This window comes from Peromyscus maniculatus, chromosome 14 (genome assembly GCF_049852395.1).
Source record: "Peromyscus maniculatus bairdii isolate BWxNUB_F1_BW_parent chromosome 14, HU_Pman_BW_mat_3.1, whole genome shotgun sequence".
In the NCBI taxonomy this organism is placed as follows: Eukaryota; Metazoa; Chordata; class Mammalia; order Rodentia; family Cricetidae; genus Peromyscus; species Peromyscus maniculatus.
The window spans coordinates 62,809,975-62,834,478 of NC_134865.1; the positions used below are offsets into that span (position 1 = coordinate 62,809,975).

At 38.4% G+C, this 24,504-nt stretch overlaps 1 protein-coding gene and 1 pseudogene across 14 annotated transcripts in view; one reads left to right on the forward strand and one right to left on the reverse strand.

Moving 5' to 3' along the window:
* LOC121822525 (mitochondrial amidoxime reducing component 2-like) overlaps positions 1–24,394 on the forward strand; it is a 51,450-nt pseudogene extending 27,056 nt beyond the window's left edge.
* Positions 1–24,504, reverse strand: part of Cep128 (centrosomal protein 128) — a 355,586-nt gene that overhangs the window by 105,935 nt on the left and 225,147 nt on the right. The gene's annotated exons all lie outside the window — the stretch shown is intronic.

Below are 24,504 nucleotides of genomic sequence, written 5' to 3' on the forward strand. Positions count from 1 at the left end.
TGGCTATTACAAACAATGCTGATATGAACATAGCTGAGCAAGTGTCATGTGGTATTATTGAGCATTCCTTGGGTATATGCCCAAGAGTGGTATAGAGAGCTTAGGGGAGTGGGAGATCCCAGCTGGATCAAGAACAGAGAGGGAGAACAAGGAATAAAAGACCATGATAAACGAAGACCACATGAGAATAGGAAGAAGCAAAGTGCTAGAGAGGCCCACAGAAATCCACAAAGATACCCCCACAATAGACTACTGGCAATGAGAGACAGCCCGAAATGACCTACTCTGGTGATAAGATGGCCAAACACCCTAATTGTCATACTAGAAACCCCATCCAATGACTGAGGGAACTGGATGCAGAGATCCACAGCCAGGCCCCAGGTGGAACTCCAGGAGTCCAATTGGCGAGAAAGAGGAGGGTTTGTATGAGCGAGAATTGTTGAGAACAAGGCTGGATAAAGCACAGGGACAAATAGCCAAACGAATGGAAACACATGAACTATGAACCAATAGCGGAGAAACCCCCAACTAGATCAGGCCCTCTGAATAAGTGAGACAGTTGATTGGCTTGATCTGTTTGGGAGGCATCTAGGCAGTGGGACCAGGTCCTGTACTCAGTGCATGAGCTGGCTGTTTGAAACCCTGGGCTTATGCAGGGACGCTTGGTTTGGCCTGGGAGGAGGGGACTGGACCTGCCTGGACTGAGTCTACCAGGTTGAACTCAATCCTCAGGGGAGTCTTTGCCCTGGAGGAGATGGGAATGGGGGGTGGGCTGGGGGAAGGTGCGGGGGTGGGGAGTGGGGGAGTGGGGGGATGGGGAGAACAAGGGAATCCGTGGCTGATATGTAAAATTAAATTAAATTATAAGCCGGGCGGTGGTGGCGCACGCCTTTAATCCCAGCACTCGGGAGGCAGAGCCAGGCGGATCGCTGTGAGTTCGAGGCCAGCCTGGGCTACCAAGTGAGCTCCAGGAAAGGCGCAAAACTACGCATAGAAACCCTGTCTCGAAAAACCAAAAAAAAAAAAAAAAAAAAAAATTAAATTATAAAATAAAAAAAGAAAGAAAGAAAAAATATTTTCTTTTAAAATGAAGACTTTGGGGGGACAAAATATATAATATTTGAAATAAAAGTATATAATAAAATGCTAAATTACACTTAAAAAAAGAAAGTAATTAAGCTACTAGCCATCATAGTAAGAAAGGTTCAGTTAGGTAGAAAGTAAATTACTTACCATATTTATTTTCCAAAGTCAGACATGCTCTAACATGGTATACCTAATGAACAACAGGACTTTTGTGTACTGAATTCATTTCAATGCATTTCTTTTTCATTTGTCTAAGATTCTGATTGTGTAAAATTTATGATTAAAAACTGCATATATGAAAGCCCAAATGTTATATTCTTATTGTAAGGGCGTTTGTTCATGGTCAGAAGCAGACTATGAATGGAAGCTTTTGGAAAGAGCTGTACATTGTACAGAGCTTCTGCAAGGCTGATTAACTGATAAGAACTGCAATGAGTGGCAAGACTCAACCATAATCGGGACCTGGACCTGAAACGCTTCAACCTTCCTTGCACTCCTTTGTGTCTCACCTGACATCCTTGTGACCAATGGATAAAATCCCTTGGAATGTATTTATCTGACAGACCACTAGCTGCCACCTACCAAAGGCTAAGCTTATGGGTTGCATAGTATCTGAGGTCTATAACATTAAGAGGGCCACGAAGGGGGATCAATAGCAAAGTTTACAGTTCAAACAAAACCCTGTAAAGTTATCTGAAGTAATAGTAATATACTAACCAGGTGACATGTAACGAATAAAAAAGATGGCAAATCACCTGTGATCAGATTGATGCCTGTCCAATTGTCATGAGAGAGGCTTCATGAAGCATCTGGTGGAAGCAGATGCAGAGACCAACAACCAAACATTAGGCAGAGTTTGGGAACCTTACAGAGGAGGAGGAGAAAGGAGTGTAGGGGCCAAGGGGGTCAAGAACACCACAGGAAGGCTCACACAATCTACTAACTGGGGCTCACAGAGGCTCACAAAGACTGGACCTACAACCAGGGAGCCTGCATGGTACTGACCTGGGCACTCGGCATATATTTGACAGTTGTATAGGTTGGACCTCGTATGGAACTCCTAACAGCAGGAACAGGGCTATCTTTGACTCTTTTACTAGCTTTTGGGAGCCTACTTCTCATACTGGGTCACCTTGCCTTAATACATTTGGAGGTGCTTATTAGTCTTACTGCAACTTGATAGGCCATGTTTTATTGATACTCACAGGAGACAGTCCTTTCCTGGATGAGATAGAAGAAAAGGTGGATGGGAGGGGGGAAATGCGGAGGAGGGACTGAGGGGGGGGGGATGGGGTAGGAGGCTGCAGCTGGGATGTAAAATAAGTAGAGGAATAAAAAAAAGATGGCAAGATGGGAGAAGGAATGCATTCTAGTTTGTGAACTTCATTAGCTTTCTTGTTTCACAAATGTCAGTTCTAAATCTACTGACATATAGTTTTTGCTTTGACTTCAAAATATCTCTAACCTCAACATTTTTCACTGATAATTCATGTCTTATGCTGGCTACGAGGGGTGTCTTGTTTCTTTTTCCATTTGCTATCACATGAAAATCATGCCTCTGTTCTTTTGAAATGACTCATATGTTACAGCACATTGTTTACCGACTTACAAACAATTCCTGTTAGTGACTGTTCTGATATCCCCAAGGAAGGACTGCTAAAATTAGACCTTTTGGTTTTGGCTTCTTTCAGGGGCAGGTATGTGCAGGCTGTGACCTTTCACCTCTCCATTTGCTCATTTCTTATAAGCAAGAGGAGAAGGGTAGAAGTCAGAGGCATGGAATTGTTTGCCTAACTTTTAAAATGGAAACCGACAGGTACAAAGGAATGGAAGGAAAACATGAGTGCATGGATTATTTTAGGGAGCTGCTCAGGGATTTCTGCGGCTAAAAATAGGTATGTGGATTCAAGTGGTTTGGCTTATTTCCTGCATCCTTTGTTGTTTTCTTTTCAAACCTAGACAAATGTGGCATCTTCAACGTTTTATTTTTTTCATCCCAGGGCACCTCCAAGCTTTCCTATGTGCTGCCAACCTCTTTTATTTAAGATATAAAACATTTTCCATAATCCAAAAAATGCTTTACACTTTGTGGTCAAGAAGTATAAAATGTTCTAATATATACTCACATTTTATGCAACAAGAACATATGTACCAAGATAGGAAGCAGACAAACATCAAGGCGGAATGTCACATGGATCAGTGCAGGAAGCCCTCAACAAACATTTGCTGAACTTAGTGGAGAGGAAACAAAAGCCAATGGCTTCCTCTACAAATCACCAGTTGACTAATACTGTAGGTGTTACAGGCTCTACCTTCTCCTTTTCAAACACTCGACTACTTTACAAAGCCAGAGTTACCCCTGGGCCCATAATCAGCCAATCCTGAAATAGAATTCAGTGACTTAGAGGACCCTGGATTTTATTCTTCAAACTTTATGACTGAAATATATACAATTGAACTAGAGAGCATTGTAAGAAATATGGACAACAAATAAAATGCATGAACAAGGTAGTTAAAAAGTAGTCATTAAGTATACATAGTTTTTCCCTTCAAACCCCTTTGTCTGAGATTAGGATGATATAAATCAGACAAAAGCAACATACCTTGAAAGCACATTTATTTGAGCTGAATATTGTAACAATTTAAAGATGAGGATATTCATACTTAGAATCAATGGCTACTCAAAGGCTTCCCTGATCTTAAAGTCAGAAAAGGTGTGCATGTGCGTACTTTTCTGTACAGTAAGTAAAGTTTTCATCAGATTTTCATGTGGTCAGTGACACAAAAATCAGTGATTGAAACTAATTGAAATTAATACCCCCAGAGTTACCTTTTTAAAAAAAATCTAAAAATAAAACACATTAGCATTTAATACACCTAAAAAAAATATCATAGGCCAGGCAGTGGTGGCGCACGCCTTTAATCCCAGCACTCGGGAGGCAGAGCCAGGTGGATCTCTGTGAGTTCAAGGCCAGCCTGGGCTACCAAGTGAGTTCCAGGAAAGGCACAAAGCTACACAGAGAAACCCTGTCTCGAAAAAAAAAAAAATTAAAAAAAAAATATCATTTTCTCCCCAAAAGTTAGATTAACTTCCCCATTCAGAACAACTTCAAATAGACCTTTATCATTCTCAACCAACCATCAAATACTACAGAAACACATACATATTGCAAAATAGGACGCAAATACCACATAAAACTTTAACCTCTACACAGAATCTCATTGCTGCCGCTGCTACTGATCCTGGTACAACACCATAAGGCTCATTGTAAATGTTCCCATAACATGTGATAGGCAAATTAGTGAGTGAATAGAGCATTAAACTAGTATCATTTGTTGTACTCATGATGTAGTAAACTGCACATATATTTGAATCTCATTTAAGAGAAGGGTTTGAAAGTTGTATAATTCAAGAATAAAATGGGAACCCTGCAGGGACTCCAAAAGTGATTAGAAAATCTTTATTTTAACATCCAAAACAGTGACTGCTCACCCAAATATTTGGCGTTAGACATAATGCAAATAGAGCACAATTCTACTCAGCTAAGAGAGCAAAGCAAGCCTACACCAGAAGTTGCCCTCAAGTTCCCCAGTGTCAGCTGTCAGTGTGTCTAAAGTAGTTCAAAAATCTCCTCAGTACAGCTCTTTTAAGGGCAGTTTAGTTCTCAGGAGCATGGGAATCAGGAAAGAGCTTGGACGACAGGATAGAAAGTCTAGTGAACTTTACACACATGGGTTACAGACCCATAAGGTGGTTTCACAGGCCCAGCTAATCCCTGAACTTACCCTTTCAATAGCAAGTACATGATTTTGGACAAGAGCTTGAGACTTTATGTGGCAACTAGAGCAAAGCCTCAAAAAGTGAATGCTAGTGAACAATTCTTTCCTCCCTATCCCAGGAAGCATCATACATACTTACTTATCCATAGCTTTGTACTTTACATACAGAGGGGACATTTTATTTAGCTCAAATGCCAAATCATTAGGTATGGTAACAAGCATCAAATTGTGAAAAGCAATCTACAAATAGTCTTAATATACTAGAAGATAAAAAGAGAACATCATTTTTCTTATACATAAGCCACTTTCAACATGTGAACTGGCATATCCATATCCTTCCACATGTGGAGAAACAGGAGCATTCTTAAGTATGTATTTATGTAGTTTTGTTCCATGCGTAGAGTGACAAAATGTATCTGATAGTGGACTTTCACATTCCAAACACATACTCATCAATAAATTTCTTTTTCAGACAGAAAAAGTCTCCTGTGCTAGGAGAATAAGAAATTGTAGAAATAAGTTATTAATAAAGGATCTAGGTAAAATTCTTCCATATAAGGAAAGGTTTGCACAAGTGCAATGCAGTCAGGCACATTCTTAGAAAAACCCTCAGGTATGCAGGAAGGTTTTCTACAAGGCTTTTACAGCTCGTTGGTTCTAAGTGGCTTAAGGTTAAATTACTTACTTAATCTGAGCTTCTAAATTTTCATTCACACATTTCTCTGATAGTATATTTCTAGAAACAACACACAAATTAGTTATCCTATTAACAACATGTTTTGCTTTTTTTTTGTAGAATCATCAAAATTTATTGTGTTTTAAAGTAATAGTTTGCTATTCATTGGGCCGATCAAGACCTTTGTAAAAACTAAACTAAGTTGTAAAGAAATGTCAAGCAGATAAAGTATAGGATACTAAATTTTTCTTTGGGGAAACAGGATACAGCTTAGTGCCCTGAGTTTGTATGCAGCAGTCTCAAGACAACAAACTCAATATTCAGCTCTCTATCTCCCATCTTTCTCCTTAAAACCCAACCTAGATGAATGACATCTTCATATAATGATCATCAACACTAACAAGAAATAAAACAGTGCCTTCTGCTTCGTTCAGCGGGACTAAAGCAAGGTGATCAGTGGACCATGATCAAAGTCATCAGGTTTAAATGCTAATTATTATAACTATCATGCTTTACCATCTAAGGGGACATTTTTATTACATAGCTTTAGGTTGTAAGTGAAAATGAAGTTCCAACAATTAAGAGCAATTCATTGTAAATTATTCAAGTGTGATTTTCGAAACACTATAGAATTCCTTATGTGATTATAAATGAATATGTTTTACTAAAATTAAGAACCATGACAGTGTGGTAGAATAGCTGATATTTAACTTTTCTCCAGGCTGTAGAGTTTATACTTAGCTGGGAAGAACATTCATTAGGCTAGTCCATCTGCCTATTCTCTTTAAATGAAATCATGAACACTGTTGTAACCCACAAATTATGAGCTGTGAAGAAATATCCAAAACTAAGCCTTTGAAAGAATCTGAGCCATATGGTCAATACCACATCACAATAGGCTCTTACTGGTTACAGTAATACACACATTAGTTGTAAATTACAAGGATTAAAAACCCCAGTTCCATGAGCCAATAAACAAATATTCCTGTTATACTTGCATAATTTGTTCTCATGGTAGAACATATAGAAGTTTGCACTAGATAAGGACTGGCCAATATAACAAAGACTAGTTATCGACATATAAAAGACAAAGCAATGCCTGATGCTAGAATCATAAAACAATCACTGTTAATGTTCAGGCTAATCTAAGATGAACAGGAAGAAATGATCCTGCATACACTGTAAAAGAACCGTGTATAGGATGTTTGGCAGGGCTTCTATTTCTCATTTATGAGAAAATTTAAGAAGCAAATGCTTATAAAGAAACAAAAAAAATTCATACCTGTTTAAGCAAAGAGCTACAATTGAGTGTAGTTTAAAACACTGAATTGTATATATGCAAAGAATGTCTTGTAATTTTCAACAGCCCCATCCTCCAAAGAATCTAATATCCAACAATAGTAGATTAGTGATCATCTGCTTTAAGAATCTGATGAATATCTGGGAGGCTTCACCCAGACCAATATACAGGATTGTCTTCTATAAATGTAAATACATACTTGTGCATACACACATGCACACAATTATGAGATATTCTGACTTGAAAATTTAAAGAGGGGTGTGTGTGTGTGTGTGTGTGTGTGTGTGTGTGTGTGTGTGTGTGTGTGTGTGTGTGAACTTAAGGGAATCAACATTTTAATGATTAATAGAAATTACATTCAGGACAGAGGGATAAATGCTCAGAGAAGAGCAAAGGGGGTACACTTACTATTCAACTTATACTGCTCTAAAGAACTGAAAGAACCAATATATCCAAAATAAGAGGCCACAAAGAGACCTGAATACAATAAACCATGTTTACTCATCTCCACTCTGCATAATGAAGACAACTTTACCGCTAGCAGTCTCCATACACAATGGCATGGCTGAAGAAACCAGTCACTGAAGCTCTAGAAGGATCATCTCTGATTTGAAGTTGTAACTACAATTGATGAAGTGTGGAGCAACATGTGTTGTGTCTTGTTTCCTAAGTACATAGAGGTTTAGCCTCATTTGTTTATGTAATTTAACTTCAAAGAATTGTGATAATGGGTCCTGAGTGGTAGCCTAATGAAGAGGCCCAGGGACGGTTGGTAGACAAAATGGGGTCCTAGGGAGTCAATTTTGTCTGACTTAAATTTTTACAGATGTGGGAACTGAGGCATGAGAAAAGGATAGTTCCTATTTTGTGCAAGTTGAGAACTGACCTTCACTAAATACTGTCCTGGACTAGTATTGAGTTGTAAAAACATAGCTAGATTGCCCTAGATTTCCAGGCCAGATGTGTAAAGATGAATAGAACACAAACCGATGGTCTAAGAGCTTGCCATAGAAGGAGAATTTATGAAGGTTAATTTCCTAAAACTACAACTGAATTTCGACACCTGCATTAAAGAAGGAACTTTGTGAATTCAAGACCCTACAACTGCAGACTAACTGAGTGAAATCTGAAGCTAGCTCTGTCTGACTACAAGTCCATAGCTTGGCAAAACTGATCTTTGGTCCTACTGTATGTACTTTTACAAAATCAACTTCTGATTAAAAATTGGTTTTGTTTTTTTTTTTGAGCTGGATGTGTTTGAGCATGCCTCAAATCCCAGCACTCTGAAGGCTGAGGCAGGAAGACTTCCTTGAGTTCAAAGTTAGCCTGAGTTCCATACCAAGTATTAGGCCAGCCAGGACTCTGTAATATGTAATATGTAATATGTTTGAAAGTAACAAAACCAGGGAAAATTAACTTTTTCTATAATGTATAAATTATCTATATGAAAAGCAGCAGCAAACATGTTACAGTAATAGTCAGAAAAATGACAAGAAGAAATAGTACAGCTACCATTCAGCATATACAACTTTCCATATAGCCCTATATAATACACTGTTTCATTTTTTTCTTTTATTTTACAATACTATTCAGTTCTACATAACAGCCACAGATTCCCTTGTTCTCCCCCTTCCTGCCCCCCTCCCCTTCCCCCCAGCCCACCCCCCATTCCCACCACCTCCAGATCAAGGCCACCCCCGAGGACTGAGATCGACCTGATAGACTCAGTCCAGGCAGGTCCAGTCCCCTCCTCCCAGACTGAGCCAAGTGTCCCTGTATAAGTCCCAGGTTTCAAACAGCTATCTCATGCAGCGAGCCCAGGACCTGGTACCACTGCCTAGATGCCTCCCAAACAGATCAAGCTAATCAACTGTCTCACCTATTCAGAGGGCCTGATCCAGTTGGGGAAGGGCATTACATACTCATCACAGGAAAGATCCACCAAGATGAAGTTTCAGTTCTGAACATTTATGCCCCAAACACAAGGGCACCCACATATGTAAAAGAAACATTACTAAAGCTTAAACCACATATAAAACCCCACACATTAATAGTGGGAGATCTCAACACCACACTTTCACCACTGGACAGATCTGCAAATCGAAACTTAACAGAGAAATAAAGGACTTAACTGATTTCATGACCCAATTGGACCTAATAGATATCTACAGAACATTCCATCCTAACAAAAAAGAATATACCTTCTTCTCAGCATCCCATGGAACTTTCTCTAAAATCGACCACATACTTGGCCACAAAGCAAATCTCAACATATACAAAACAATTGGAATAACCTCCTGTGTTCTATCAGACCACCATGGCTTAAAGTTAGATTTCAACAACAACAAAAACTACAGAAAACCTACAATCTCATGCAAGCTGAATAATGCTCAACTGAATCACCAATGAGTTAAGGAAGAAATAAAAAAAGAAATTAAAGACTTCCTAGAGATCAATGAAAATGAAGACACCACATACCCAAACTTATGGGACACTATGAAAGCAGTGCTAAGAGGGAAATTCATAGCACTAAATGCCCACATAAAGAAGTTGGAGAAATCTCACAGTAGTGACTTAACAGCACACCTGAAAGCTCTAGAACAAGAAGAAGCAAAGTCTCCCAGGAAGAATAGACGTCAGGAAATTATCAAAGTGAGAGGTGAAATTAATAAAATAGAAACTAAGAGAATAATACAAAAAATTAATGAAACAAAGAGTTGGTTCTTTGAGAAAATCAACAAGATAGACAAGCCCTTATCCAAACTAACCAAAAGACAGAGAGAGAGAATCCAAATCAACAAAATCAGAAATGAAATTGGGGATATAACAACAGACATTGAGGAAATCCAGAGAATTATCAGGTCATATTTCAAAAACCTCTACTCCACAAAACTGGAAAACCCTACACTGTTTCATTTTATGCCTTTTAATATTATATAAATATAAGGTAATATATGTATTCTGTGACTAGTTAGTCTGACAACTTTATATTACTGAGATTCTACCTTGTTGGTAAAATAAATGCTCACATATTTAATATTCATTTTTAAGGTTTTATTTTTTAACAATTTTAAGTGCATTGTTTTATGAAAATACTATTGTTCTAGTCTGTGGATGGGGAAGAAATGAGATAGAGAGACAGACAGAGAGAAAGAGACAGAGATACTAAAATTACACATGGTGAATATACACTCGAGTATACCACCTGGTTCAAATGTGCAAGAGCTTTTCTCTTGGCTGAATGTTTACATAGGGAATTGCTAGTCACATACCAAGTGTACATACAGCTTTTTATAGGATGCTGAGTTATTTTCCAATGTGCTTATTTACAAAGATTCCCTAAGAGTGAACCAAACTTCCATCGCTTTAGTCCTCATCACATTATTACATATTTTAAAAAGGAAAATATCTGATAAAGTTAAAAAAAATCTGTCTTCTTTTATTGCTTTCTTCCAAAGGGATACTATACTTTGATACAAAAGGGTTACTATGTTAATAGTAATGCTTCACACTGTAAAAGCTTTCCTGTGAAATTTTGCCCATCAGCACTGAGGTGAAGACATTCATATAATTCTCCTGCCTAAAGCATAAAAGGTGCCCCAGCAGCCCTATAATTAAGTCAACACTCCTCATATGCCATACAAGCTCACTTGATTCTATAACGAGCCTCTGCTTGCTCTTCAGTACTGTGGGATGTTCTGTATGTTACGTGTGTTGCTTGATTGGGTAATAAATGAAACACTGATTGGCCAGTAGCCAGGCAGGAAGTATAGGCGGGACAAAGAGAAGAAAATTGGGGGAAGTGGAAGGCTAAGGCAGAGAGACCTGCCAGCTGCTGTTCAGGGAACATCATAGGTAGGCCTGAGCTAATGGCTGAGCAGTTTAAGTAATATAAGCATCTGGGTGATTATTTTATATGTGGGTTGTGGGACTGCGGGGGCTTGGTGGGACCTGGAGAGAAGCGCTCCAGCTACACTTCAGCCTATTTTATCTTTTGAATTCATTTTCAACACCCCTCCTGCTCTGCCTTGTTCTATCTTTCATATACTATCATGTTTCTCCACCCTAGATTGAAAACTTTCAGTCTTATGGTTAATGTATCTCTTTCACCCCTTACTCCCACACCTAGGTTTTCTCATCTTGGTTTTTCAAGACAGTGTCGCACATAGCCCAGGCTGTCTTTGAACTTGCTATATAGCCAACTTCTGATCTTCCTGTCTACACCCCGTGAGTGTTTTAAGTTCAGGAATAACAGACATGTACATCCTACTTCCAGGTTATGTGATGCTAGGGACCAAGTTCATGGCCTTAGGCATGCTAGGAAAGTAATCTACCAGCTGAGTTATAACTAAGCCAAGAGCTCCAACTATGTACTCTGTTTACAGCTAGACTGTAGAGCTTATGAAGTTGGGAACGAGATCTACCTAATCATATTGTGTATTTCTTGCCTATCTCAATGTCTGCTTCAAGTTCAGTTCTTAATAAATACATGACTAAATGGCCCATGTTTAAATAAATGTTCTCATGTGATGCATTTATTCTTGGTAAATTCCTAAACACTAGTAATTGAACTCTGGACAACTGCAGATGTACCAAGATTCCTACAGAGGCCTCTGAGGTCAAAGAACCTCATGTCTAGGATGAGAGTTCTTGAACCACATAGCTCCTCTCTAATACATGAAACATCAATAATTCTACACAGCTGTAAACTGTAAGAAGAGCAAAGCAAATGAAACTAGACATTTGTCACAAAGTCCTGAGTACTAAGTTCAGATTCTGTGGTCCAGCAAACAAGAATAAGGGCAAGATTTTAAGCATAGGCTAGTCATGATAATTGGTGTTTCTGATTAATTCCTTAGGAAACTTTACAGAGGAGCACACATCATTAAGCATACAGCTTCTTGTTGAAATCTGCGATGACAACTCTGATCTTATATTAACTACACTCATAAATAAAAGAGGCATTAGTTTCTGTCTCTTTCTCTCTATATATATACCTATACATACATACACACATTAGCATGCACATGTGCACACGCACACACACGCACGCACATATATATATGTGTGTATGTATGTATATGTATATTTTAAAAGCTTTTCAAATGGCAGTGATGTCAATATAGATAATTCATGGAGATACAAATAGGAAGTAAATCCAGCAAAGTAATCATTTTTATTGCATGTTTTCCAGTATTTTGATTCCACAATTCATGAGTTTTAGCCTAGCATTTTTTTACAGATTGTACAAGTGAAAAATCAACTAACATTATTTCCCCACTATTCTAGCAATGACTTCTTCTCAACTTCTAGTTGAGGGAGAGCAACCTTACAATCTGACTTATCTCCCCCTCTTCTGTTCTTTTTCTCTCCTCAGCCCTATCAGTCTACGTTCTCCTGTGAAATTGCTTCAGGGTTTATCCATTTCCTCAGCTACCATATTGGCCTACTTCCTAATACTTTGATTATAATAAAAACTTCCTAGCAATTTCTTTAGTTATATATTCTTTCTACTATGCTATATCCCCTGCCACAGACATCATAATAATTTCCATTTTATAATTTTTAACACTTTCTTTCTTTTATTACAACCATGAGTAGTTTTCCATGGCTTAGTTTATTAATGTGAAAATACCACATCTGTGGAAAGCCATTATTATAGGACACAGCTTCCATGCCACCAGACTTCCAAACCCACCAATAAGCACCTCCTCTCTTTGTAGAAGCCAGTTGCCTATGAGCAATCCTTTTACTTGGCTTGTTCTTTCTAGCTTCCTATTGCCTGCTCTCCATTAGCCTTAAAGAAATATGCCTAGCTTCATCTCATTCATCTCTGATCACTTCTCTAATCTGTCAATGAAAATTCATTACAATGTTCTCCTTGGAGCCCATACTCAATTACAGACAAGGCACTTGCTAATTAAATTTCCCTTTGACTTTGACCTATAATAGACTTGAGACACTGAATTCTGATGCAGACACATCACAGGATGCTGTACATCATCCTACCTCGGCATCACTCTTACCCCTAACTCCACCACTCCCAGAGCAAATAAAAGGACAAAACCAGAGTAGGCTCTCTAGTGTCATCTGCAAGGATCTGAAAATGGTTATTTTACTGTATTATTTTACATTAATATATAGTCTCAGAAATATTTAAGAGTTTAAAATTGTAATGACCATTCCTGATGGTTATATTGAAAGAATACAATGCTATACAATGAAAATGCCTTAAATTTACTAATGCAAACACCTAAATGAGCCTTCCCTGTGAATCCAGCAGCATTATAATTTGCAGATCTATGAGAGAGTAAAGAGACCTAAGTCTGGGGCTGGACCAGGCTCCTATTATTTACTGCTTCTTTGTCCTCTTAGTCTCTGAAATATTGTGTGGTGCTGTGTGACCTTTTTAGATGTAACTATACCTATTGGGAACTATATTTATGTACAAAAATCATTAACTGTTAGAGACACGAAATGGTAGCAGTTAATAGCTTATTAATGTTCAAATATTTTAAAAAGCTACTTCTTGGGATAGGGAGATGGCTCAGTAGGTAGAATATATGCCATGCAACCATAAATTCCTGAGATCAACTCCCCAGATCCCCTATAAAAAGCCAGGCATGGTATCATAACCTATATTCCCAGGGTTAAGAAGGCATACACGGCTATCTGGTGCTTGTGAGTCATTGAGACTGGTTGAATTATTGAGCTCCAGGTTCAGAGAGAGACACTGCCTTTAAAAACAAAGTAGATGGCAATTAAAGAAGACCCTAGATGTCAACCTCTGGCTTCCACATGCACATAAACACAAATAGAAACACAGGCACAGTGCGCACTCTGTGTGTGTGTGTGTACGCACGCGCACACACACACACACACACACATGCACACCACATTCTATGCTGGTATCCACACCCCACTCCTCAGGAACACAGGTTGTCTTACACTGTCCACTAATTTATCACCTAAAGACACCCCTCTACTTATTTTGAGTGGTCCACTCACGTCAATTCTTCCATTTTGCCTCTCATTTCTATGCTGTTTTTCCTTCTGCTATCCTTAGCACTATGCTTTACATAAACACATTTGTTCTCTTCTCCAAAGCCTGCTCCTCTTCTAAAATTCTCCCCATTGGTGAGGAACACCACAAAAAAAAAATCTCTTCATTTTACATGCCAAGAATACAGGAATGTCATTTCCAGTCTGTAGCAGGAAATCATTTAACTTCTTTTTCAAGTTCCATTGCTGCTTATCATTCCATTGCCACTGCTTCAAGCTCATTCTATAGCTTTCCCTAGGACTGGATCCTATCCTTCTAGCTTGCTTAAACTCTGCACCTCTGTAGCTCAAGTTTTCCTGGTCACGCCTGGCTCCCACGGCCCTGAGGTTCCGCAACCGCTCAGACCCAAATGAACACACAGAGGCATATATTAATTACAAATTGCATAGCCTATGGCTCAGGCTTCTTGCTAGCTACCTCACTCTGACATATTAAATTCAGCCCATTTCTGTTAATCTATTCTTAATCCTTTGCTTCCCAAGATAAATATTCCCTGAATATTGTATAATGCATGAAGGTAATCCAGAAATATTTTCTAAACATATAGACATAATTCCTGATAAGAACTATTATATTCATGAAAGGTCAGTCTCTGCATTATTTTTATCTTCTATGTGATGGACTACATGGACTCCCCAGGAACACTCTAAGTACTATTTCTGTACCCATGAGATTGCTATCTTACATGGTCATCTCTCTGTCAGTGTGATTGAGGAACTTCAAATATATAATATATTATATAATATATGACATTATATAATATGAGATAATATAAAATAGGTTATACATTTATATATATTCATATGATATTGCATTGAAATATATAGATGCACTATAAATGCTTATAGTTCCATCAGCACCATTTCTTCCAGCAGATGCTCTCTAAGGGCTTCAGGCCAGGCAAACCTCTCCTAAGAGGTCAAGATAATGAGTTCTCTAAAACCTTCTGTTTATGGATTTATAAATCTATTGATTTTTTTTTTCTGATTTTTGCCACAGGTACCACTCAGTTTCATATTTTGCTAGTATCCCTTAGACTGAACATAAATCACAAAATGGATGCTTTCCCAGATAGCCAGGGTGTGGTGCTGGCCTCTCAGATGTTGTTCCATGGTCACCTGTTCAGCAATGCCTCATCTTCAAATGACCCTCTTTCCTATCCTTGTCCTTACATTTCTTCATAAGTGTGTAACAATTTTCACAGATATATAAAATTATATTTCCACTGATATACATTTTTTTCTTCCCCTTTCACAATGAAATGATGAATCTCAAAAGGGTAGAGACAGTCCCCAGCATGGTGGAAATTCAGTGAATATTAATTGAATTGATCACTGAACTTAAGGAAATGCATAATATATATCTTTTGAGAATGAAGATTCCAAGCACAGATGAATAAAAGCAGTATATAAAAACATTTGAAATGCTAGTGCTGAATTCCACCAAGATCTAGAATTTCAATTTCAGTAGAGAACCATCACTGTGTTTCTGCAGTAAGTACTTTATTGTAAAGCCACTGAATATTAAAAAATGATACAGGCTTTCTTTTCTCTTCTTTCGTCCTATTGTAAAGCTATGAAAAGTGAGGTAAGTAAAACAGTATGGAATATAGTGCCCTAACTTTCCAATCAATATATGGTTATGATCCAGGCACAAAATTAAACAATAACACATCCACAGTAGAGGGTACAAAGGTAGAAAATGGCCTAGAGAACCAAATTGATATTAAAATTATTCACAAATAACAGCTGAACTCATTGACTCTCACACAACTAAAATATTTGATTATGAAGTTATTCAAACAATTCTTATTCTGACACATATAAGACATGGTTCAGAAGGTGAGTACAGATTAATCAACTCTATGCAAAGGCTAACACATGGGATAAGTTACCAGATGAAAAGGGCTGAAGCAAGAAACTCCAGTATGTTCCATAGACAGCTTGAGGGCATTATATAAAATCCAAGAGAAGATTGTGAGAGAAAAGTAAATGTAAGTTTAGAACCACTGGCATTCTCCCCAGCAATGTGTGCCTGGAGTGAACTCATTGTATTATGATTATGAGACAATAAAGGATTCTATGTCCATCTAAGATGTACTTCTTGTTGGCATTTATTAGATTCCATAAAATGATGTCCATAGGCCACCCACAGTCTTTGTTCTGATACAATCTGCCTCATATGACCACACCACTAGGGATCACATTCTTGGTTTCTATGCTTTTGAAGCAGTTGACCCCCCACTATTCACAATGACTAACCTTCATCTCTTAGTGTTAAAAAAAAAAAAAAAAAACCAAAGAGCAAGATGAAGCAAGAGACAGAAAGAGACAAACCTAATACCCTGACTCCTTTGGGAAGAATTGCAGGAATTGCACAACAGTTTGTTCTGAAGTTTATAGGTAAGAAGAGTTGACCATTGTTACTAAATGCTGTCAGAACTAAGAACCAACAATGGAATTTAGCATAGTCTGTCTAAAAATAACAACAAATAACACAAAAGGGCTTTCTTGTGAAAGCGACTTTCTCATGCATTAAGATGAAAGAAATTATAAGACCAGAGGAAGGATGTGTTCCTTCAAACCACCATCCTTCAGAACATGAAAAGATCACTGTTGCCTAATTTTGGGAAAAATTCAATGATGAATTTTTTTTCTATTACCACTATTATTTAATTTTGAACACATATTTTGATAGTGGCAACTTTCTTTTGCAAATGGAATAGGAATCTATTACTGCTCAGTGTATGTGGCTAGAGTATAGTGTGAATACATCTAATTAAACATAGGATGCATCCCCACCTTTCTTTTTTATCAGATAAAATATACAATATTTTAATGATAAGACAGGCCAAGCTCGAGATTGAGGATAATTTTTTATTAATCAATTATCATTACTCTATTGGAAAAAAAAGCTCAGACTAGTAAATACTAGTAATAGGTGAAGACTACTACATTCCCAACATAGAACAGTATGTTGATATTATTTTACTCATCCCTCTATTAGTTTCTCCCACTACTGTAAAGGCTTGAAACTTCTACCAATACTCTGCCAACTGCTGAGTCCAACAGGCATTTTAAATGACTTACTTAAATTTACCTACAGCCAGACCAACTCCTCAAATTTTCTTCTTCAACAACATCCTGTTTTTCTCTCTCTGAACCTTCATTTCTCTAAAACCTTCCCTGGTTAAGCTTTTTAACATTCCTTAAAGATGATAGGGCTCCACACAAAACGTTCTTCTCACTGTAGACTTAACTTTTAGACAATGCTAAAAATGACTTGAACAAGGATTTGTTTGTAAATATAACCCCAATATATAACCCCACCCCTGACAGCCTTTTTCTGACCTTAAGGTCAAAATGCTAATAGTCTTCTAGAGGATATGGCAAAGCAGAAGTCCAAAGAGATCTGAAACACATCATATAAAACTGAAGTTGTTATACACTCCCTTTCTACCCCCAAAGCCAAAAGCTTGAGCTCTGGAGCAAGAGAATTATCCAGCTCCATCATAGCCAACTAATATAGTCTCATGTTATTTGTATTCTTTGAGAATTTACTCCAAGAACTAAGCATATTACACACAATGATTCTCCATGAACATAGCTTTGCAAGTTCATATCTCTAACACTACAACCCATATTAGAGAACTTCTGATTTCCTCTGGAAATCTCCCCGTCAATGGATTCACAACTGGATAGTAACAGGCTCTATCTACCAACAGTGTGCAAATTCACCTACACCATACACCCCCTCACAGCACTGCTCTGGTTTTAGATTACATCTTCAACATTTTCTATTACAATACACTAAGAACCATCATTTTAAATGAAACTTTAAACTACTACACTAAGCATAAAAAAAAGTACATTGGCTCACTAGTGTTTATAGTTTTAGCATGGAACATAAGAACCTTCTCGCCTAAGCATCCACTTGTCTTTTCGGTTTTAGTGACTACCATTTCCCCACTATCTTAAGCTTTACTCACACACAACTGATGTTGCCTTTGCACCATTTCTCTTTTGATTGTGAGCCCAGACAAGAATATAGAGTGTGGTGGTTAGTTTTTGTCAACCTGATACAAGCTAGGGTCATCTGGGAAAGGGAACCTCAATTGAGAGAATGCCTTCATCAGAATGGCTAATAAGCAAGTCTGTCAGGCATTTTCTTGTTAGTGCCTGATGCAGGAGGGTCCAGCCTATCATGGGCAGTTCTAGGCCCCGGATCCTGGTGGGCTGTTTAAGAACTATGGTGTGCAACCTACACAGAACAAGCCAGTAGGTAGCATTCCTCTACAGTCTCAACTTGACTTCCTACCTCAAGGTCTCTGCCTTAAACTCCTGCCCTGGCTTCCTTTAGTGATGGGCTGTAAGATGAAAAAACAAACAAACAAAAAAAAAAAAACAAAGAACCTTTCTCCTGCAAGTTGTTTTTGGTCACAGTGTTTGTCACAGAAATGGAGAGCAAGCTAGGACACAGAGACTACCACTGTTCCTTTTCCCTAGAATTTGATCTATAATAAAATGTTCACTATGAATAAACACATACTCATTGAATTAAAGTTCTTTAAACTTTAAAACTTATTTTCAAACTATTCATAGCAGTTAATAGAGTATATTCTGGGACCTGGTGGGAATTTACTAAGAGGTCAAAATAGAGCTTTTCCTCCCTAGTCAACCCTGTCATCCTAGTGAATGAAGGTCTACTATAAATAATTAAAACAGTCATGTCAGAACAACTTAGCAATACAATTCAATCCCAATGTGTAATGTGGTTAAGTGGGGGAACTACAAGGAGAAGCAGCTGGCTCTACCTTGAACTTGATAGGAAAACTACTGAGACTTCTGTCAGTGCAGAGATATTTAAACAGCAGGTACAAGAAGAGTGGCAGGAAAATAAGATCAAAACACAAGAGACCTCCTAAAAAGACGAATAAAGGCAGTTGGGTTCTCTCTAGCAGCAAAGTTTTACTGGTACTGAAAATGAGTAATTTCTAAAATAGGATAAGTGACTAAGATTTATTGCTAGCCTAGAAACCAAGGAGAATTCAGCAGCTTAAGAATAGAGGAGAAGACAGAGATCTGAAACAAACTTGAAAGAAATGTTTCATTCATCAAGGCCATTAAATGCTTTTGAAATTGTGAGGGATGCTTCTGAACCATGGTATAAGAAACACTGCTTTAGAAGCTTCTTTAGTTGCATAACCTCGAAGGAATGCTGGGTGGCTCCATGGCTTCTGGTAGGTCAGCAGTGGTGCCACTGGAGGGGCCTGGCCTCAAGGGAGATGGCGGTGGAGCTGAATCAGTAACAGAGTCCAGTGGACATCCCAACAGACACCTGGAACAGCTCAAAGGCCTTAGTAAATATGAAGGTCACCCTAATTAGACAATGAACTCATGAATGGTTGTGATGTGCAGATACTCAGCAATAGGCACCCAAAATGGCACAGGTAATAATTGACACCATATCCAGTTTGACTGGCACAGAAGCATGTCCAAAGTAAACACTCTAAGCAAGGAGTCCCAGGACTTGGCTCACACTATACTTACAACGTAAGCAACTTGCTTTTTCTAAATGTGATTATCTATTCAGGTCATTAAATATTCCTTGCAAATGGATGTGCAATAGTGCATTAAATATTCTAATGAATGTGCTCAACAAAGGATACTGAGGCAGATGTCCTGTGACTAACTCTGTGTTCTCATTCCTTTTGTCAACTATAAATATTTCACTTGGTATCAAAAGACTAGGAACAACAACCATGTGTCTTTCTAACAGCAATTTCTTAGAAGTGGAATGCTGAGCCAAAGAATCTTTTCATTTATGCATTGATAAAAGTAAATACGCACACAATTGAACTCAGGAGATATGACTGGAGGGTCTGAGAGTGCCTCCATCACTACAGTTTAGCATAGCATTAGCTGTCCCAATCTCCTTAGAACCTAATTATCCCCTTCCATACAATTTTCCTCTACATTCCGTTTAGTTTTTCTCAGTGTCTTTGATTATGGATTGACTTAATGAGTGTGTGTGCATATGAGTGAGTATGTACACACTATGGTGTGTATGGAGGTCAAAGGTCAGAACTTACGAGTCAGTTCTCTCTTGTCACCTTTAACGTCCCAGGAATGAGCTCAGCTTATCAATCAGGTCTGTACACAGTCACCTCTCTACCTGCTGAGACATCTCCCAGGTCTTCAGATTATTTTCTCTAAAGGAACTTCCACTCCTATTCTGCAACCCCTCACTTGAGGTCTTGCATTCTGTTGAGTGCCAACCATAAAACATTCTGGAACTTTTCTCTTGAAACTTAAAGAACAGTGCTTTCAAAGCTGTGTTTTTCCTCTGAGTCTTTAAGTACTATTTTCTTTTTCTTGAACTACAGTATTTTCAAAGTAAACTGTGTATTGATTTTCACTCCTCCACTGATCCTTAAATAAAGGAATCTATCAAGACTATCAAGGCTATCAAGACTCCTTTTGTGGTTTCCTAGTGCAATGTTGCACAACAGGACACTGGCCAATATCTGAAGGCATTTCTGATTCTCATGACAGGACAGGGGAGGTGTCCTACTGGCCTCTATTGAGTAGACAGAAGGGATGTGGATAAACACCTATAATGCACAGCATAGCCTGCCCCCCAAAAGAAGTAAATATCCCAGAATATCAATGGTGCAGGGATTGAAAAACATCTCATTGAGGATTGGATTCCTTGTTCTAGACAAGTTCACAATGTTTGCATTAAGATAATGCAGCTTTAGAGAGAAAGCTGTGAACAATAATTTCACAGCATGCTTCTTAGACCTTTTAGAAAGTGTATTTGTAGAATATTATATTTACACAATAGTCAGCTTCAGTAATTCTAGGATTCTTTTAGAATTTAGTACAGAGAATTGGGACTGTATTATCAACATGGTCACAATCAGTTCATTCCTTGTGTCCTGATGCTATTACTTCCCTCCCAATTACTTGCTAGATGCTATTGCTACCCTCCCAATCAGACATATATATGACTACTTCAACACGTAATACTGACCCTCTAGAGGAGTGGTTCTCAACCTGTGGGTCATGACCCCATGGGGTTGCATATCAGATATTTGTATTACATTTCATCACAGTAGCAAAATTATAGTTATGAAATAGGGATGAAATAATTTTATGGTTGAGTGTCACCACAAGATAAGGGACTGTATTTAAGGGTCACAGTATTAGGAAGGTTGAGAACCAGAGGTCTAGAGTAAGATGGCGGATTCCTTACAACATGGCAAGCCAGAAGAGTGAAAACAACAAAGAACAGATTCTGCTCCAAGGAGAGCAGGGTTGGAAGGGCATCAGAAGTCACAATGATGCGGGGAGTGGGGGGGGACACAGCAGATAGGTGTGAAGAACCAAAGGACAACACAGAAGAAAACAGAGGCAGGGAGGGACACAGTAGGAAATTCCAGCCAGAACTCCAAGGAGCCAAAGGGCAGGGAACATACCTAAAAGTAGTCTACTTTAATCTCAGTAATACTGAGGGCTAAGCCCTCAAAAAACGGGTTGCTTATTAAGAACTCCAAATAGAACTGGAAGAGACATCCAAACTAACAAAGACATATAAAATACACCATAGAAACATGAAAATGTAAAAAAAAAGCAACACCTTGTGTCTTAAATAAATTTTAGTTTTTCAATAATCAAATGTGAAGACATTAAGATAGCTAGCTGAAAGACCAGAAAATGAATTCAATTATAAATTTGTAAGACTAGACAGTGACTTAAAGAAGAAATGAGTGAACAAATAAATGAAATAGGAAACAAATTCAAAAGGTAGGTAAGAGAATCAGCAGCATCAAAGAGAAAGTCTGAAGTATGAGAAGAAATTCAGCAAGAAAGTTTAGATTTAAAACAAAAACAAAAAACAAGAATTGTTGAAAATAAACTCAATGAATCAAACAAATAAACTACAATAGCCATTATCAACAGACCAGATCAGGCATAAGAAAAAAAAATTAGGGCAAGACTGAGGAAATGCTATCTTCACACACCAAAAAAAGAAAAGTAAGATAAACATTTGCATAACTTCTAATAATTCTGGGACTTGATAAAGATACCAAGTCAAACAATCTATATGTATATCACAAATCTGAAATAAAAACTAGTGGTGTAAAATCTAGTATCTGAAACTACAGTAGAAAAGTCCCAAAGACAAATATATCAGAATGACATTAGTGAAAATCCCCAAAACCAGAAAAGCATACCACTTGTAAGAGGGCTGGGTGTGGGGTCACATGCATTGAGTCCCCTCACTCAGCACTCAGGAGGCAGAGGCAGATGGAACTCTGTGAGTACGAGGCCTGCCTGGTCTACAAAGTGAGTTCCAGTACCATCAGGGCTACACAGAGCCCATCTCAAAAACTCAAAAAAAAAAAAAAAAAAAAGTAAAAAGCAAAAAGGATTATTCTGCAAAACAAAGTTATTTAGGAACTGAAATAGAAGAATACTCAGTTCAAAAGAAGGACACACACACACACACACACACACACACACACACACACACACACCACAGAGAGAGAGAGAGAGAGAAAAAAAAGACAGCATCTCAGAACATACTTGAAGGAACCCTAGATTGACAGGAAGAAGATAGTTTATTATAATGCCCAGAGTATGAGACTGAATAAATTTCATGAGATGAACAGATAGGCAAATGAGAACTAGGACAGAATTATGCCCAACTCAGTAGGCCAAACTCACACAAATAGAGGAGAAAAAGATCAATTAAAAAAATTAGCCAATAATATTACAGGAATCAGTAAATCCCTCTCAGTAATAACCTTACATGTAAATAACCTTAACTCTCTAATTTAAAGATTTAGATGGGATGGATGGATGGATGGATTACAAACCATCAGCCAACCGTCTATCAACTATAAGAAGCTCAACTTACTAGGAAGGAGGCAAACAGAGTGAAAGTAAATAAATGGAACTCAATCTATCAAACAAATGGAAGCCAAAAACAAGCCAAAAAGCTATACATATAAGAAAGTGGAAGGAATTCCTTATATTTTATCTGAACACAGTGTAACAAAAGTAGAGACAGACAGCAAGAAAATGTATAAAAATTACACAAATAACTGGAGACTTCCAGGTGTACTTTTACATGACAGTCATTAACTAAATTTTAAGTTTTAGAATTTCTAGCAGCAAATGAAAATGAAAGTACAACTGAAGCAAACCTTTGGAATAGAACCACAATAACAGAAAGAACAATGAATGGACAAAAACATAAGCATGTAGATTAAAGAAATAGATCCATAAATGAACACGTGCATCTGCAGGGCACTTGATTTCAAATAAATTTGCCCAAAACCTCCACTGAAGAAAAGAGAGGGCTGTCAATGAGTGGTTCGTTACAGGAGAATGAAACAAGCCCATTATCCCTCACCCTGATAATTCAAATATAAAACTGTTCAAAACATGGCAAATACATTACAATCTAAAACTTAAAAACTGCTCCTGGCTGCATGGGGTGGTTTAACATGGGTGCCTCCAGACCCTCAGTTCTAGCCACCTCAACTTATCTGGGAAGCCACAGTGTACCTGGCTCAGTGTCACCATGCTGGGGCTGGCCATGGGGGTGCTGGGGACTGTGGCTTGGCAGGGAAGTGGCTGCAGGAGATGGGCACAGTGTCAAAGGTCTGGATCTCCCTGATCAAGTCCTGCAAAAGGGTGTGGGTATGCAAGACCACGTGCACCGACATGACTCTGCACTGTGACAATGTGTGTGCCAGATTCTGGATCATGGTTAAAGATGGACACATGATCACTGCCAGTCAGGAGCCTACCTCAGGCTGGACTTCATCACCGTGAAGAACCACTATTCAACCCTCATAGCTCCAGGCACGGACCAGATGGTTTTGCCTACCAAGGTGCCTTCTTCAAATAAGATTCACAACTGCAGACTATTTGGTCTTGACATTAAAGGCAAAGATTGTGGTGATGAGGTAGCTCAGTGGTTCACCAACTCTCTGAAGATGCAATCCTACAGGTTGGGTCAGTTTGAGACCAGCCTTGGAACAACAAAGAAACTCAATCCTCCTGAAAATTGTCTTCAGAATTATGAGGTAGACTACCCAGACTGCAACCCTATTCACATGATTTGTGAAGTCTCCATGGCTGATCCAGGCTGAAGATGAAAATGAAGATGGAATATTTCAAGCCACACATGGTGATGTTGGGCTGCAATGCTTTTGAGGGGGATAGCTGGGATGAATTCCTAAATGGTGATATAGAGATGAAAAATGTGTTGAGCTACCCCAGGTGTATTTGGACTACATTGGACCCAGACAGGAAGGAGCTGCTGGAACCGTGAAAAGCTACGCCCTGTCTGGTCTTTCTGAGATGAGTGCATGCCAGTCATTCCCGCTTTGGGGGACATATTTTTCAGTGGGGGAAAAAAACCTAGAATCCTGAGAGTTGGTGACCCTCTGTATCAGATGATGGACTGGTAGGTCCACCAGGTGACATGCTTCCAGGCTCTAGGAGATACTTCAGTGAATCCGTACTGCCAGCCATAGGCATCTTCTACTGCAAACAAATCTATTTTTCCTTCAGAGTTGCA